Genomic DNA, 14,386 nt, shown 5'->3' with positions numbered 1-14,386 from the left:
AAGGCGGGGTTGGGGGGGTGTGAAGGAGAGAGAGGGGGAAAAACCACCTCCCAAAACTGCTTACATGAATTTCCAAGCGCTAGACCTGCCTCCGAAATCAGCCCAATAAGAGCTGTCAGGGGAGGCTCCCAGCTCACTTTTCCACATCACTTCACAGTTACATTTGGCAGGCAGGCACGTTGGAGCGCTCAGACCCAGAATTAGTGGATTTATTTGGAATATCCCTGCTTTCCTGGAGACGTGCTGCTGCCTCTGGTTTGTGCAAAGGGAGAAATTAGTAACTGCACTTTAGCATGCAGGCACAGAAACCGAGACGCTAAGTAACCAGCATCTCCTCCAGCATCAGCAGCCTCAAAAAGCATGAAAAGAAAATCTGGAGAATCCTGCCTGTTCACAGGGACTGGCTGATTTTTTTTTACCTCACCCTTTTAATCTGTGCGTGAAGTGGCTGTCAGCGAGAGGTTTTCCTGGTCCTTGAAAGAGTGAGTATTCATTTTATTAATATTATTTATGTCTCGCTGGTAGAGGGCTGTTTCTCTGTAGATTTCTTTTTGACTTAGTGTCTGTCTGTGTTGTAAGGTGCACTGTGCGAGTGCCTTCCTCGTTAATAGGTATGGTATTAGGCTGAAATGTAGTGGCTCATTAAATAGGATGTTTTGAAATTCCTGATAATGAAAATGTCACGAGATGCTAGTTAGAATTTTTTTTAATTCCCTTGGGAGGATGGGTGGTGGTGGTGTGGCTATTTTTCCACCTGTTTTGTTTTTTTGGGGGGAGTGGGTTGTTTGGTTGTTTTTTTCTTCCTTCCCTTCTCCCCCTTAAAGGATCAGGAGGACTTTGGTTCACAGAGGGTTGCTTCCAAGGCTAGAGAACCCGTTTCTTCTCCTTGTTTTCTTATTTAGTACAATAAATCTATGGGCTATTTCACTGTGTTGAATAGATGCAGGGCTGCATTCATGCATTGAAATAGATTGCAGTTTTCGTGCTGAGAATAAAAATCACCCACCAGCCAGATATGTAAATAAGGGAGGAGGTGGCTGGAAGACCCATGGGGGGGGGAAATCCCCCTGATTTACCACCACCTTCACCCCCCCTCTCCCCGAAAGCTTTGCACCCCCTAGATAAATAAATAGGGATGGTATGATAGCCTCCTTTCCTACTTTCAGAGAAAAAAGCATCCCAGAAATACTGCTCTTCCTCTTAAAAGCTGAGATGAGAATGAATCTTTATCCATAACTAGCCAGGAGTCATCCCTGTCCCGCAAGTTGTTTTATTTCCTTTTCTGTGGTTGACTAAACAGATAATGCACCCAGCTGAAACTTCAGAGAGGGAGAAAGCCCCTTAGCTCCAGTCGCTTTTTAGTTGTCTCACTGCCAAGGCTCCCAGAGAAGAAATGCAGGAGTCTGTCAACCCCTGAAACTGGCGGTTCCACCAGACGCTTCACCTTCTCTTTGAGGAAGGCAGAGGAGTAACACATCCTTACATTCTGCTTTGCTACAGTATCTGCTGGGTAGCAGCATCCCAATTGGGAGCCCTGAGCTGTCAGACACCATCCCTGCTAGACAGTATCAGACCTGTATACGGTGCTTGGCTGGGGAGCCTAGAAGGCACTGCAAAGCTTCAGCACAGAAAGCCTATGGCAGTTTCTATGTGGTTATTATAGAAGAGATTAACTCAAATCCTTATTTAGACACTGCCTACCACCATGAAGGTGACACCACTTAACATAGGCAGGAATTCCTTTGTGGTTCATTGCTGTTCAGTTGTGTCTTGAATCTGTCTCAATTCAAACAGTTTGCATTTAGTACCAGACTAAATAGAGTGGAATCAATCCAACCTGGCACGTAATGGCATTACACAAACCTGCTCATATTGCCAACAGGTATCAAACTCTGTACCCTCACTTCTCCCTCCCTCTTCCTCCCTTTTGGAAAGGCACAAGCACACACACACTGTTTCATGCAAACACTTCTCTTTAAGTAGGAATAAATACTCGTACAACTTTTGTAAAGACTGACGCTTCTAAACATCCAACTTGATCCCATAAACAGCTCGCCATTTGTGTCTCTGGGTACCACAGCCAGAAGTTTTTTGGGGGGTGCTGATTGTAAGAAATCAAATAACATTAACTATTTATTGTTTCAAGTCCACCACCTTAGTGCTTAGTAGAAGGGAAGCTAACAGCTGCTCACTTCAGTTTCAGTTAAAGAATAGAGCTGGTAAGTACTAAAGCTATAGATAAAGAATTTCCTTAACTTCACTCATCCCCTTTTGGAAATTCTTCAAGAGTTTCTCTGCAATAAGGATAAAGAGAAATATGCAGTACTTTAGTCTGAATTATATTCCTTCTCTATGTTCAATACCAGACTGTTATGAACAAGAAGAGACTTCACAATAAGCTTTTCAGTAAATATAAGTAAATAATAAAGACTGGAAGACTGAAAAATTACAGTAGTGTACATTTTACCTGTCTTAAAATGATAAAACAACTAGAAGTTAGTATGTTGCATATGTGTGAAATTATCAAATTTCACACCCATAAAATGTAATAACATCAAAAACCAAGAGGTCTCTCTAGTGTCACCTCCCAGCCTAACCGTGTGCATGTTTGCGACAGAAAAACCCTAGGAAAGGGAGTGATTATGATATGATATGCTAGTCTGAGGTTTTCATCCATTCAGCCTCATTGCTCTACATTACTGCATACACAATGAGCACAGCTTTCTGCTAGCTTCTTCCTAGGCTTGCCTTTTATTAACTCTCCCTTCTTTTCCATTTTTTTTTAAATTTTTTTTTTAAACTTGTATACTGGTGATAAAGAACTTTGATTGCCGTGCCTAGTTGTAAACTCAGGGCCTTCAGTGTCCTCGGAGATTGAAGTATTTCATGAAAGTTGGTTCTCAAGATATACAGGTGAGCAGTTTGTTAACTGAGCAGGCTGCTAGCCAAGAAACTTACTTTGGACATTTTCTTCAGTATTAAAAAATCAGTAAGAAGTATGCATGCCTGCTTAACAAATGCATCTGTTTTTTAGGACATCTACTCCTTTTACACCTTTCACTTAAAAAAAACCCCAAAACTTAGACAAAGTTACTCAGTGCTTTTTCAATTATATTTTAGTCATTCACATCAGCTCCTGCTACTGAAGTCCAAAACAGAGTTGTAAAGGGGAAAGTAATGCCACAATCAAATTTATGTTCACTTTCTTTGTCATTTTTGATCTTCAAAATTTTTCCAATAATATTGCACCTTTACTAAATAAATCTCTGTAAACTTTATTTCTATCACTGTTAATCTATTATAATACATCATCTTCTCTAGAAAAAACTATACTCTCTTCTTTAGTATATAGAACAAGTAAGAACACACAATCAGCCATGGATATAGATCTAGGTCTGTTACCCCTGGAAGTACTTCCTGAATTTTCTTTCTGTTTCTTCATGCACAGTTTCAGATTTCATCTTTTAAAATCTTCTTTTCAGAAGACCTAAGCACCCTACAGACTTTAGCCGGGATTCTTTTTCAGCCACTTAGTGAAATTAGGAGCCTGGGACCCACCCACTTGACCCTTGATATATAGAGATAATTTCATTTCCAAAAATTGAGCGACTTTCAAGGGGAAAAAATACTGACCTCTAAATTTATGAACAAGAAGGAGATCTGAACATGTACTTCAAGCACTTGGTGCTGCATATCTCCAGGTGATGATTATGCATACTCAGTAACGGAAAGCAACTGCTCATGCATAGTAGAAGCATGTACTTTTATAGCATATCCAACAGCCATAAAATATTATATATCTTAGCAGTATTCCTTTTCTATTCTGCTTTCCATTTTTATATTATCGGAGCCTGACCTTTTCGAAGTACTATTAATACTGACAATTGTGTGCTTACAGTATACACTACAGTTGTATCATAAGAGTCTTTCAACTGTGAGTTTAAAATAATACAAACTAAATTCTTTCAGTGGGAGGGAAATGCTAAGGCATTTTGAGCTTGAAACATTTTAAGCATCATCGCTACCATAAGATCGCATCAATAGAATTAAATTGGATGATGGAAACTTAATATTTTTTTTAGTGTTGTTGCCATAGAAAAGGTGGCTCATTTCATAGCTTTCTGAACATAACTATTTGAGAAGCAGATAGAAATAGAACAAAATAAAGTCTAATTCAGTCTGAGTTTTCAAATGTGTATATATATATTTTTTCCCTTCAGGTAGACCCCTTTGTTCTGGAATCTGTTCTGTTTCTTATTTTGTCAGCCAAGTAAATAACTAACACAGTGACATTTCAACTATATTTAATAAAATTTTGTTCCCAAAAAACATTGAGTATCTGAATACTGATGATATCTGAAGTGGTAAGTGCAAACTGAAAAGGAAAGATGACTCCTGAACCAGTAGAGTGTCAACAGATAGAGTTTAAAGTATCTGACTCCAGGCAAGAGACTGATTTTGTCCTGCCTTAGTCACAAGAGTAGCCTTTGTCTATGAGTTGCAGTGATAATACTCCTATAATTGATTTTCCAAGGTGCTGAGCATGATGTCTTGTGAAAATCATTTGAAATTGAGAATGATCAGCACCTTGGCTTGGATTTGAAATTAATAATGTCAACCAGTTGTAGATGTAAATAAGTGAAACCTTCCATGAGAAACGTCTACTGTATGCTGCAGTGCCTAAGTGTTTCTTAGCGTGTCTTGCTCAGATCTTTGCAACTGGATGTGGGAGTTCAAAACATTATGAAAGCAGTCAGTCTCGGCAGTCACTAGTTCACAGTTCGGCTTTCTAATTTGGTGTACATTCAATCGGAGTAGCTTACTCCTGGGAAGCAATGTTCAGCTTAATTTAAGGAACTTCGATAACCATTTAAACCCATTTCCTTTGCAGTCACTGATTATAATAATCATATACATGTGTGTATTTTATATTTTTATGGGGGTTTAAGATATGTATATATATAAATCACTATATCAAAGCCTCTAAATACTAATGCAAATGGGCTGTATGCATTCAGAGGTAGTGCAATTCATTAGCTGGGTTGTGCAATTGAGCAGCACTTTAGATATGAACCTCTCATGGATTAAATGTAACAGCTATGATTGCCTTTTAAGTAACAGATCATCAAAACTTAATTTTTAATGTCTCTGAAGTTTGGATTCAGTTCTCTGTTCTAGTCAGTGAGCTTTATTGTTTTGTGCATTTCCAAAAGTTAGATGAAGACAAATCTAAAAAACCCACCAAAACAAAAACTTCAACCTGGCAACTGCAAAAGAAATAAGTTTCATGTCAGATGACCGTAATTATTTCCAAACAATTCATTTAAGTTGATGGTAAAACTGCTATGAAATTCAATGATGCAAAATTAAAGACGTTCACTTCTAATTTCGTATGTTTCAGCAAAAAAAGATTTGAATAGGCTTACTGCAGCATTACTGTATGTACTTAGAAAAGTCCAGTTACGTTCACATTTTTCCTTTTTAAAGTTTTGTTGTTTTTTTTTAATGTACACACACATTTGTGCACATGGCTGGAAAGTTTATACAACTTTCACTAAATCGTGATGACCGGTCATAATTTTATATTCTTAGTTTAATCAGAATATATGTCAGGAAAACATGTGAGTTTTTCCTTAATTATTAGGTTTTGTTTTACTATGTAGAGAATACCTAATATCCTTTAAAGAAAACCAGTAAAAATGAAAGCTCTGTTGTATATCAAAAAAAGACTGAAAGAAGCCCAGAAAGCAAGGTATTTATGTCCTCCATTAATATTTAAACGTTTTTCAGCAAGTACAGGATAAGCACATCCTGGCTGCTGAAATTCTCATGATAAACGATGCCCTAGGCAGAGCATGGTTAACACCTAATCCTCAGTCACAGGGCAATCCATTTGCCTTTTTGTGAGCTTTGTTCATGTTGTGCAAAACTTGCCTTTTTTCCCCCTCTCTTCTCTAAAAGTGATATAGGTCTTAAAATTATGTAATACACCTTCATAAAAATGAGCATTGGATTGAGAGATGAAGCTGGCATGAGCTGAAGCTATTAAAGCTACTTGCAATGCAGTTCTATTTTAGTCAAAGGCAAAATCACTTTAATCAGTGGACTGAAAAAATAAAAGATTACTTCAGTTCATTTCTTCTTCTTACTATAGAATGAAAAGAATGCAGATGTAACTTTTTACAAGGTTTTGGCATGTTTAAGTTCCTGGACCACCTTGGTTGTTCAAACAGATTTTTACCTTCTTCCCTCTCCGTTTTGAGCCCGCCTCACGGGCTTCTCAACAAAATGGTGTGAGGTGAATTCATGCTTTGACACACGTCAGTGAAGTATCTGATGCCTGTAAACCCAGAAACAAGCCTTTCATTTTCTAAGTATAAGAGGTTGAAAGGGAAGTTTGCAAATACCTTTTGTTCTACGGTAGATCTAAAATAGCTATGTTGTAATTTTAATGCCTCTTCTTAGTATCGGCTGTCATGAAAAAAAAAGGCAGAACAAAAAAAACCGTCTAAACCAACAAAACCAAACTACCAACCCTAAAATGTTGTAGGTACTCATTTTGTTGGAGAGGAAATGCAATCTAACAAGTCATACTACTTAAATTGCTAACTGTGGAGCACATACTGCCTCTTTGTCCTGCATCCGTACGATGTGCAGCACAGTTGGATTCATGACTGGAATTCCAGAGTACTACCCAATGCAAGTAGTAATAAAGGAGAAGAAATGTTTGGAAGTGTTAACGCCACACTTGGTGTCTTTTTAAAGGCATTCTGGTTCTGTAAAGTACTGAAGGCTCTGGAAAGACTGACAGCTTTATACAAAGTATCAGAGCCTTTGAAGCCTTTAAGCTGGCCCATACTGGTTTTGCTATAAAAGAGTAAGAAAAATATCCCCATTAAGGAATTCTATTGATTCCAATAGAAGTTAAACAATAAACATCACAGGGACAGGATACTCTTTTGTTTTTTAAAGAAATTAGGATTTTCTGAAAGTAAATATTGGCCAAAATGTATAAAAAATATTTAGGTAGTCACTAACATGAAATTCTTTGTAGATATGATGAAGTATCATTTTAAGCAATCGCAGAATAATAGACAATTTGTTACAATATATTACTTTGATTAGAGAAGATATATTTCAATGTGATGTACGTATCATTTTCTGTTTATCCCAAAGGATTAGTCAAGTTGTCTAATGACCTATATCCTGTAGCAGCCTAATCTCTACTTCGGAACACCAGTCATGGTGTTTTCTAGTTAAAGCAAAAAAAGTTAGGAAACTAAGGAAAAGGAATTTATGTTAGAAAAGCTTTTTTAAGTCTTCTTCCCCTCTGCCTCTGAGACAGACCCCTAAAACTGAAGTGACCTGCTAATAGTAATCTTATAGATAGATTAATAAATTCCTCAATAAATGTTAAAGGTCTGAATAATGAAGGAACTGTTGCATTTCTGTACAACATGTGTACTTCTGCAAGTCTGTATTTACTCGGTGCAAGTGTATGGATTCCATCAGCTACATTTCTGATGACTGACGAACACTGTGCTTAAAACAGCACCTTAACAGTTGACACAAGCTTAACAACTCAATAACCTAAAGAACTGATCACGTGTCTTTAACTATAGAGAGTAGCAATGCATGGCTAAGCTTAAAAAATACTGTCATGTCTTTGTAAACTGAATTACTCTGTGGGTGTAAAACAGAACATCTAAGACCACAAGAAAGAGAAAGGTAGTGTCTGTTATCATTGTTGCTGAAATAAGTAATTCTTTAGATAACTGCCTTTGACTCTCCAAGCAGCCATAAGCAAATTGCCACACATATCAAAATAAACTCTGACAATTGATTTGCACTTGTATTGACAGGATCCTCTCCTGCACATCTCTGCCAGGACAAAGTATATTTCAAGTGTATGTCACCCTGCTGCTATAGCAGAGTTAACATAACATTTTCCATCTCATTTTCCTTCCTTTGAAATTTCAGGTGCTTAGCCAAAGGAAAGGACGTGTGGATAATGCTTTTCTATGTTACAGTTAACTCCAGGTGACATAACAGTCCCTTAAAATCACTGTTAGTTGGTGAAGTTTAGAGCAACTACAAAGTATAATTATGAATTGGGGCCATGCCTAGAACATGTGTGGCCCAGAATCTGGCTGCTGGCTCGCTGCCGTTTTCAGCCCCTCTCCAGTGTGTGGTGGTGTGTGCTGCTCATGGTCGCAATCGCTGACAGTTCCTCTTCTGATGGAGACTGTTCTCACAACAGTACATCTGACTGCAGCCTGGCTGCAGCTGAAATGCTGGGAGAGGTTTCCATCCCTAAAATCTGCCAGCATCAATGAATGGAGCTGCATCAGGCTGCTGTGGTTCTATACTAGGAGTCCATCAGAGATCTATTTAAGCAGTTTCACTGTCCCTAATTGCTTGTTCTCTCTGCTTTTCCAGAAGTTATCCTCCTCCCTCGTTTTGTTGATTCAACTATTTGTCTGACTGCTCTCTAAAGTGTACAGTCAAACTTCGTATGCTCATGGGCAGCACAGCTGTTTTCAAAACTTTGTTGTCCTTTAGTTTAAAGTCTCTTTAGTTGTGCTGATGTAACTACTTGTACAGCCATACTGTAAACTAGATCAATGAAATGATTGGGGTTATAAACTTGAAGGAAAAGACTTCTTGAAACAGGATTTTGTTTGCAATTTTTTTAAAACCTGCATTTCACTGATCTGGCTCACAGTATTGCCTTGCAAATAGCACAACTGCAGGGATAGTAAACTGCAGTCAAAGGCATGGGAATGGAGAAGAATTATTGGAAATGTGCAGCTGGCACATTGGGGGAGGGGGACAAGATCCTCTGAAATTAAAATTGTTCTTTGTGGAAGAATAACATGAGCAATGGCCTAAGCCAGCTCTGTCAAAATGATTTGGTTTAAAAAACACCTTACTATTAAAAGCGTTTAAATTAACAAGATCATTTTGACAGAACTGGGTTAGAGAGTGACTACACACACACAGCTATGCTGGCAGCTAAGAGAGGCAGTAAAGTCTAGCCAGGGCATGCAAGTGGCACTGTGCAGGAAGCCCTGTAAGCATGATCTTAGCCACTGCCATAGTAGCATGTCAGATTACAGCCTCAGTCTCTCTTCACTTTGCAGTAAGGTGCAGAATTGCTTTTAGTTTTAATTTTCTGGGGGTATGTGAGTAATCTTTACACAAATGAGTAATTCAGTGAAGAATAATAGTTATTATTTATGGCAAGAAGTACTCATTCCTTTGCAGTGGAAACATGAGAATGCTGCCTTATCCAAGGCAATTCAAAATCAGTTTCAGGTACAATACAACGGGCCTGTGCTGGAAGCAGGATGAGTATGTAGCAAAGTTATGCAGGCAAGGATGACATGATTATTTGTTGGTTATGGTGTCCTGGTAGTTCTATTCTCACGGACTTTGGTTTTGTTCTGCTTTAGTGGCAAATTAAAATCCTTATCACAGTTCACTTATAAGTAAAAATTATTTTTGCAATTGTGACTGGAGTGTTAAGGCCTTATATTTTTTACTGTTGAAAACTAAAGGCTCTATTGTGCTGCCAAAAGAGGATCAATGAAGGAAAGATAATTGTTCTTTCCACAGTGAGAAGGGTTTGCATTGTGTTGCTGCTCTTGACAGAGAAGGGCCCATCCATATCCTTGAGAAACGGGAGTAGGAAGCCGAAGTGGTAATGTAGCCAATACCTTCAGTAGTAAAAGTAAACCTAAGGAGCTTAAGGAACAGAAAGAACAGTGTGAAGCAGAAAAAGTCCCAAAAGATACCCTTGCTGCTGTGGGGAAAAAAAAACAGGAAGGAGAGAACCGACCAGAGATAAAAAAATAGTAACTTGAAAAATAGCAAAGGATTTGCTTGGATGTTAGCAAAGGAAACACTAAAAGGTAAAAAACCCTACTGGCAGGGGAAACACGTTACCTGATCATGCGCCGTGGAAAACCTGTGATAGTGTAAAGAGAAACTCATTGTTGCTTAATGAATTTCAGATAAAGGAAGTCACAAGATGCAAGGACTGATTAACCTTCCTATTTTATTCTCCTAACCTATATTAAAACTATTACCCACAGCTTTGTTTTACAGGAATAAGGATCCTTATTTCTGGCAGAAATTAAATTAAATTCATTCTTCTGGACAGGAAAGAGCTGGTGGGTTGGGTGGAATTTTGGGGCTCCAAAGGAACCATGCAAAACGCAGAGGCTCACTTCTTGCTGTCACAGTGCTCGCTGCAACTCTCTGAGTGAACAGGAAATGAGCGCCTGTCATCGGTTATTTGAGGCTGTCTGTATTGTAATGCGGATTTGCTTATATTGAATTAGCATCAAAGGTAGAAATTACACATGAAGACCTCTAAAACTTTTTTTACTAGACCTCTATTGTCTTTATGTATTATTTACCACCTCATGTTGTGGCAGTTTGATATCAGTTTTCTGAATGGATGCTGAAGGGATCATTTAATATACAAAATAGAAAAGATCCTGAAAATTCTACCCAAAAAACCTCCTTTGGGCAAAGAGCACCAGCTTTTTTTCTGGCATCTGTAGTGTAACTTTAATAAATCAGTACTTGAAGGATTTTGTTGTTTTGTTTTGTTTTGTTTTATCTTAATAACATTTATTTAGGAATTGATAAAATCCACTCTAATGAAATAGTGGGGTCAAAGGGCTTAAATGTTGCATATCATCACTGCAAATTATAAGCTAAATACAAAATGAAATAAAGAAAAAAATTTGTTGCAATTCTTAAGACATCTCTCTGTGTCTCTTACATGAAGAAACACTGAAGTGACTCTAAAATAATTTAAACTAAGATCTGGTTGTAAATCAATGCACTAGCATTGTAACATAGTGGTTTACTTGACCAGATAGATATTCTGTGGTTTGAAACCTAAAAAAAACCCAGTATTTTTTAAAAGGTATTCATGATCTTACATTGCTTCTTTTTCAATAAGAAGTTTATATACTAAACTGTTTTTATTAACATTATTATTTTTTAACAAATCTACTGCATTCCAGTGTTCACCTTTTAAAGCTACTAGATTATTCTAACATAATTGTAACTATATTAGTTACCTCAGAGATCCTAGCCACCATAAAGCTTTCCACCACTCATGCACCAAATGAGAACTGTCATCAGTATAGTTACTGTAACTACTTGCTGTCATACCTGGCTCTAACGTTATGCAGGCAATTATCTCATACAAGGAACCTATGTAGATATTTTAGTTCTAAAAGAGGTTGCAATGTGTATTACATTTATTTCTGAAGTTGGTCTACTAGTTATGTTCTAGTGCTAGATTGTAAACTTCTACTTCATCGTAATAACTTTTTGTGTTGTACAAAGTACAAGCGGACCCTACGGCCAGCAGTTGTACAAGTAGTGCTCCAAGATGCATGTTCCTGTTAATAGAATAATATTTTTCTAAACCTATATCAGCACACATAGTAAGTGGGAAACAAACCACTCAGCTTTATCTGAATTTCTCTTAAGGCTTTGCATGGAGAACTGAATTTATGAATACAGTCATATTTTTGAAACATAAGACAGTTATCTGAATCTCTGCTACCTGTAATTGTGTCACATTTTCTTTCATCTATTTGCTACATTAAAGAAATTCTTTATATTTAAAATATCACTTTTCCCTCTTAGGGATGAACGAAGAACTGAAGCTGTTTTGTAAACAGCTTTGCTGGATTAGAGTTGTATCTATAGTTGTATGTATCATACACTATACGAGGAAACCATTTAGAAGAACAGTGAAGTTTTGTTAAAGAAAACAGCCCAGGGCCACTTGAATGCGTGGAAATTCAGTGCAAAAATTCTGCTTTTATCAACACCAACAAAACCTTTGAGGGTGAAAATACACTGTTTAAGGGCTGTGTGCATGTCCTCTTTGGGTTGCTTAGCAAAATGTAGTTCTGTCTTCACTGGAATAATCCTGGTGTCATTCCATACTCACTACTTTTTCAGTTTCTTCTACTCATCTGATCCAGAGGATTATAGTTTAACTACCAGGCATGTCTTGATTTTCATATTAGCCAATGTGAAAATTACAGTGGCAAGTATTTAGTAATGCCTTCCATCAGCTCCCAGCCACAGACATTGTGTTCTACTCCAAGAGTTCTTTTCCAAATTTGATAAAGAAATTTGGGGACAGTACAGTCTCCATGCGTTGCATGAAGTAAATTCCTCAATTCACTGACAGAGCAATGAATCCCAAATGAGAATCTGTTTCTTAAATGAATCTCAAAAGGCCCCAGCAGTTGAGGTTAAACTATAAAGAAACTTATTGAGCTCCACTGTTATGCACTGCTCGTATTCCCCTACAGTTCACATACATGCAAAAGCACCATCAGATTTTTTTCTTTACCCTGCACTGCCTAACACTTGCCTAACTTTCCTGTCCGTACCTGAGAGTCTTGCAGTTTTGCGTGCACTGAGCTTGTGTAACGGTACTCTTCACTGGGTTATTTCATCGAGTTAGGTTTAATGACATGGTGTGTGCATTACTAATATTTTTGGTACGCTTTTGACTCATTTGCCTTAAGGTATTGCTGAATAGGGCGCTACTGTGAGGATGGTCAAGTCACAGTGAATCTTATGCATTACTGCTAGTGGATAAGACCTAAATTTGATTGGAGTAAGTGAAGAGTAACAAGCAGGAAGTCTGGGGTAGGAACTGAGGAGGGATGCACTGAAATGAACCTAATGCTTGCCAACGATTCAGAGTGGCAATCTGAAAAACAAATATCCTGTTCTTTCTTCAAGCAGAAATGCTTCTGTGAGCATCATATTGTTTTATCTCATTTATTTAATCTCTTTTAGAAGGCAGCCTGTGTAGATTAATTAGGAATTGTTTTCAATAAGCTTCTTGAATATGAAAAGAAGTGCTTTGTTATTATTTGATCCTGTGAATAAAAATAATTATACCAATTTGTACTGGAAAAGTAAAAGTCAGTCATGACCCACTTGGGTTCTTTTTAAAGCTCTCTTGGACAAAAGTGTAATGTACTATTCTGTTTCTGGTACGCCTCTGTTTCTGGGTCAGAAATCTGTATATAAACACTGAATACTCTTAGCTACAGAAAAGGACTCTCAAGTTAGGTTTTCAGTTTATGGAGCTCAGTTTTGAATTAAAATCTGGATCGTTTGAAGAAGATATCTCTTACTCTGTTTTACACTGGTTCTATTTTTCTTGTGTTTCAATTCTCACTCCACTGAATGAGTTGGAAAAATCTGTCCCCTGGCACATGCACCCACAAGTCCACTCATATAAGCACAAGGATCCCTTAAAAACAAACTTTACTGCTTTCATTGAAAGTTTGACAATTTCTTTCTTTGATAGCTCCTACCACCAAACATGCCCCAGGAGGTCCAGCTTTTTAACATGCGTCAGAAAGCAGCAGTGGTAACCTCTGTTTAATTCCCTAGACTGAAGAGGGTTTTCTGAGGATGACTTAACAGACCCATCCTATCAAGAAATTAGACTGCTCCTCATGCTTTTCTCTTTTCTGGGATTGAGAGAATGACAGGAGATTGAAGGCCTCTCTTGCCTCCCTCACATTTTCCCCAAAATTTAATTGCAAGAGCACACTGTATTCTCTGACTTCTTTTTTACCATCTCAGTTGGCAATGAAGCCTAAACGATGTTTCTAAGCCACACAGTTACTTCTGTAATGGGTATTCACCTCATTCTTGATGCATTGTCAAAGCACTGCACTATTACCTTACCATTCTTCCATGCTACTTGAGATACTGAGTTTTAGTTTGATAACAGCTCTTCTCCCCGTTTAACAAGACAGGTTTCTCACAGTTTCTGATTTTCATGCAACAGATTTCACAGTTACTTTGACAATTACTGAAGTTTAAAAAAAATACTTTTTACATTGTTTGCTTTTAAAATAACAGCTGACTTTTACTGGTGTTATTTATGTTTTCAGATTTTTTTTTTAATGAGTGTGTATGAAAGGAAAAAAACCAAAGCCCTAAGATTCTCATAGATGTGCAACACTAGGAACTTGTTTTAAAGTGGAAAAAACCCATCCTGAGACACAATGTAAGCTTAAGAATAGATATTTCTTCTTATCTTGTATATAGTGGTTTCTCATTAAGTTGTTTGGATATGAATCAGTCAATGAAAATGTATCAGTAATCTTTCTACTCCAGCCTCATTAGAGTACCTGTAATGCACCCCATCTCCTTGAGCCATATCCCATCTGTCTTTCTAAGCAATCTATGGCTGCGTTTCAGGTTTTGCCAATCACTGTGACATTAGCAGGACCTACTATGTAAACTTGCTTGTCCATTTCAGGGAGTGTTTGCACTGAGATGAAACCTGATGTGGACTTCTAATACATGA

The 14,386-nt window shown here is 37.6% G+C and overlaps 1 protein-coding gene across 1 annotated transcript in view; it reads left to right on the top strand.

Annotated features, from left to right (window-relative positions):
- Positions 1 to 153: 153 nt before the first annotated feature.
- CDH8 (cadherin 8, type 2) overlaps positions 154 to 14,386 on the top strand; it is a 149,080-nt gene continuing 134,847 nt past the window's right edge. Inside the window, exon 1 of the mRNA XM_010186281.1 lies at positions 154 to 482. The gene's annotated coding sequence lies outside the window, so the exon portion shown is untranslated. The remainder of the gene's footprint in view (positions 483 to 14,386) is intronic.

This window comes from Mesitornis unicolor, unplaced genomic scaffold, assembly GCF_000695765.1.
Source record: "Mesitornis unicolor isolate BGI_N332 unplaced genomic scaffold, ASM69576v1 scaffold23030, whole genome shotgun sequence".
In the NCBI taxonomy this organism is placed as follows: domain Eukaryota; kingdom Metazoa; phylum Chordata; class Aves; order Mesitornithiformes; family Mesitornithidae; genus Mesitornis; species Mesitornis unicolor.
The sequence above is the reverse complement of the archived record's forward strand: the minus strand, read 5'-3'. Positions and strand labels throughout refer to the sequence as shown.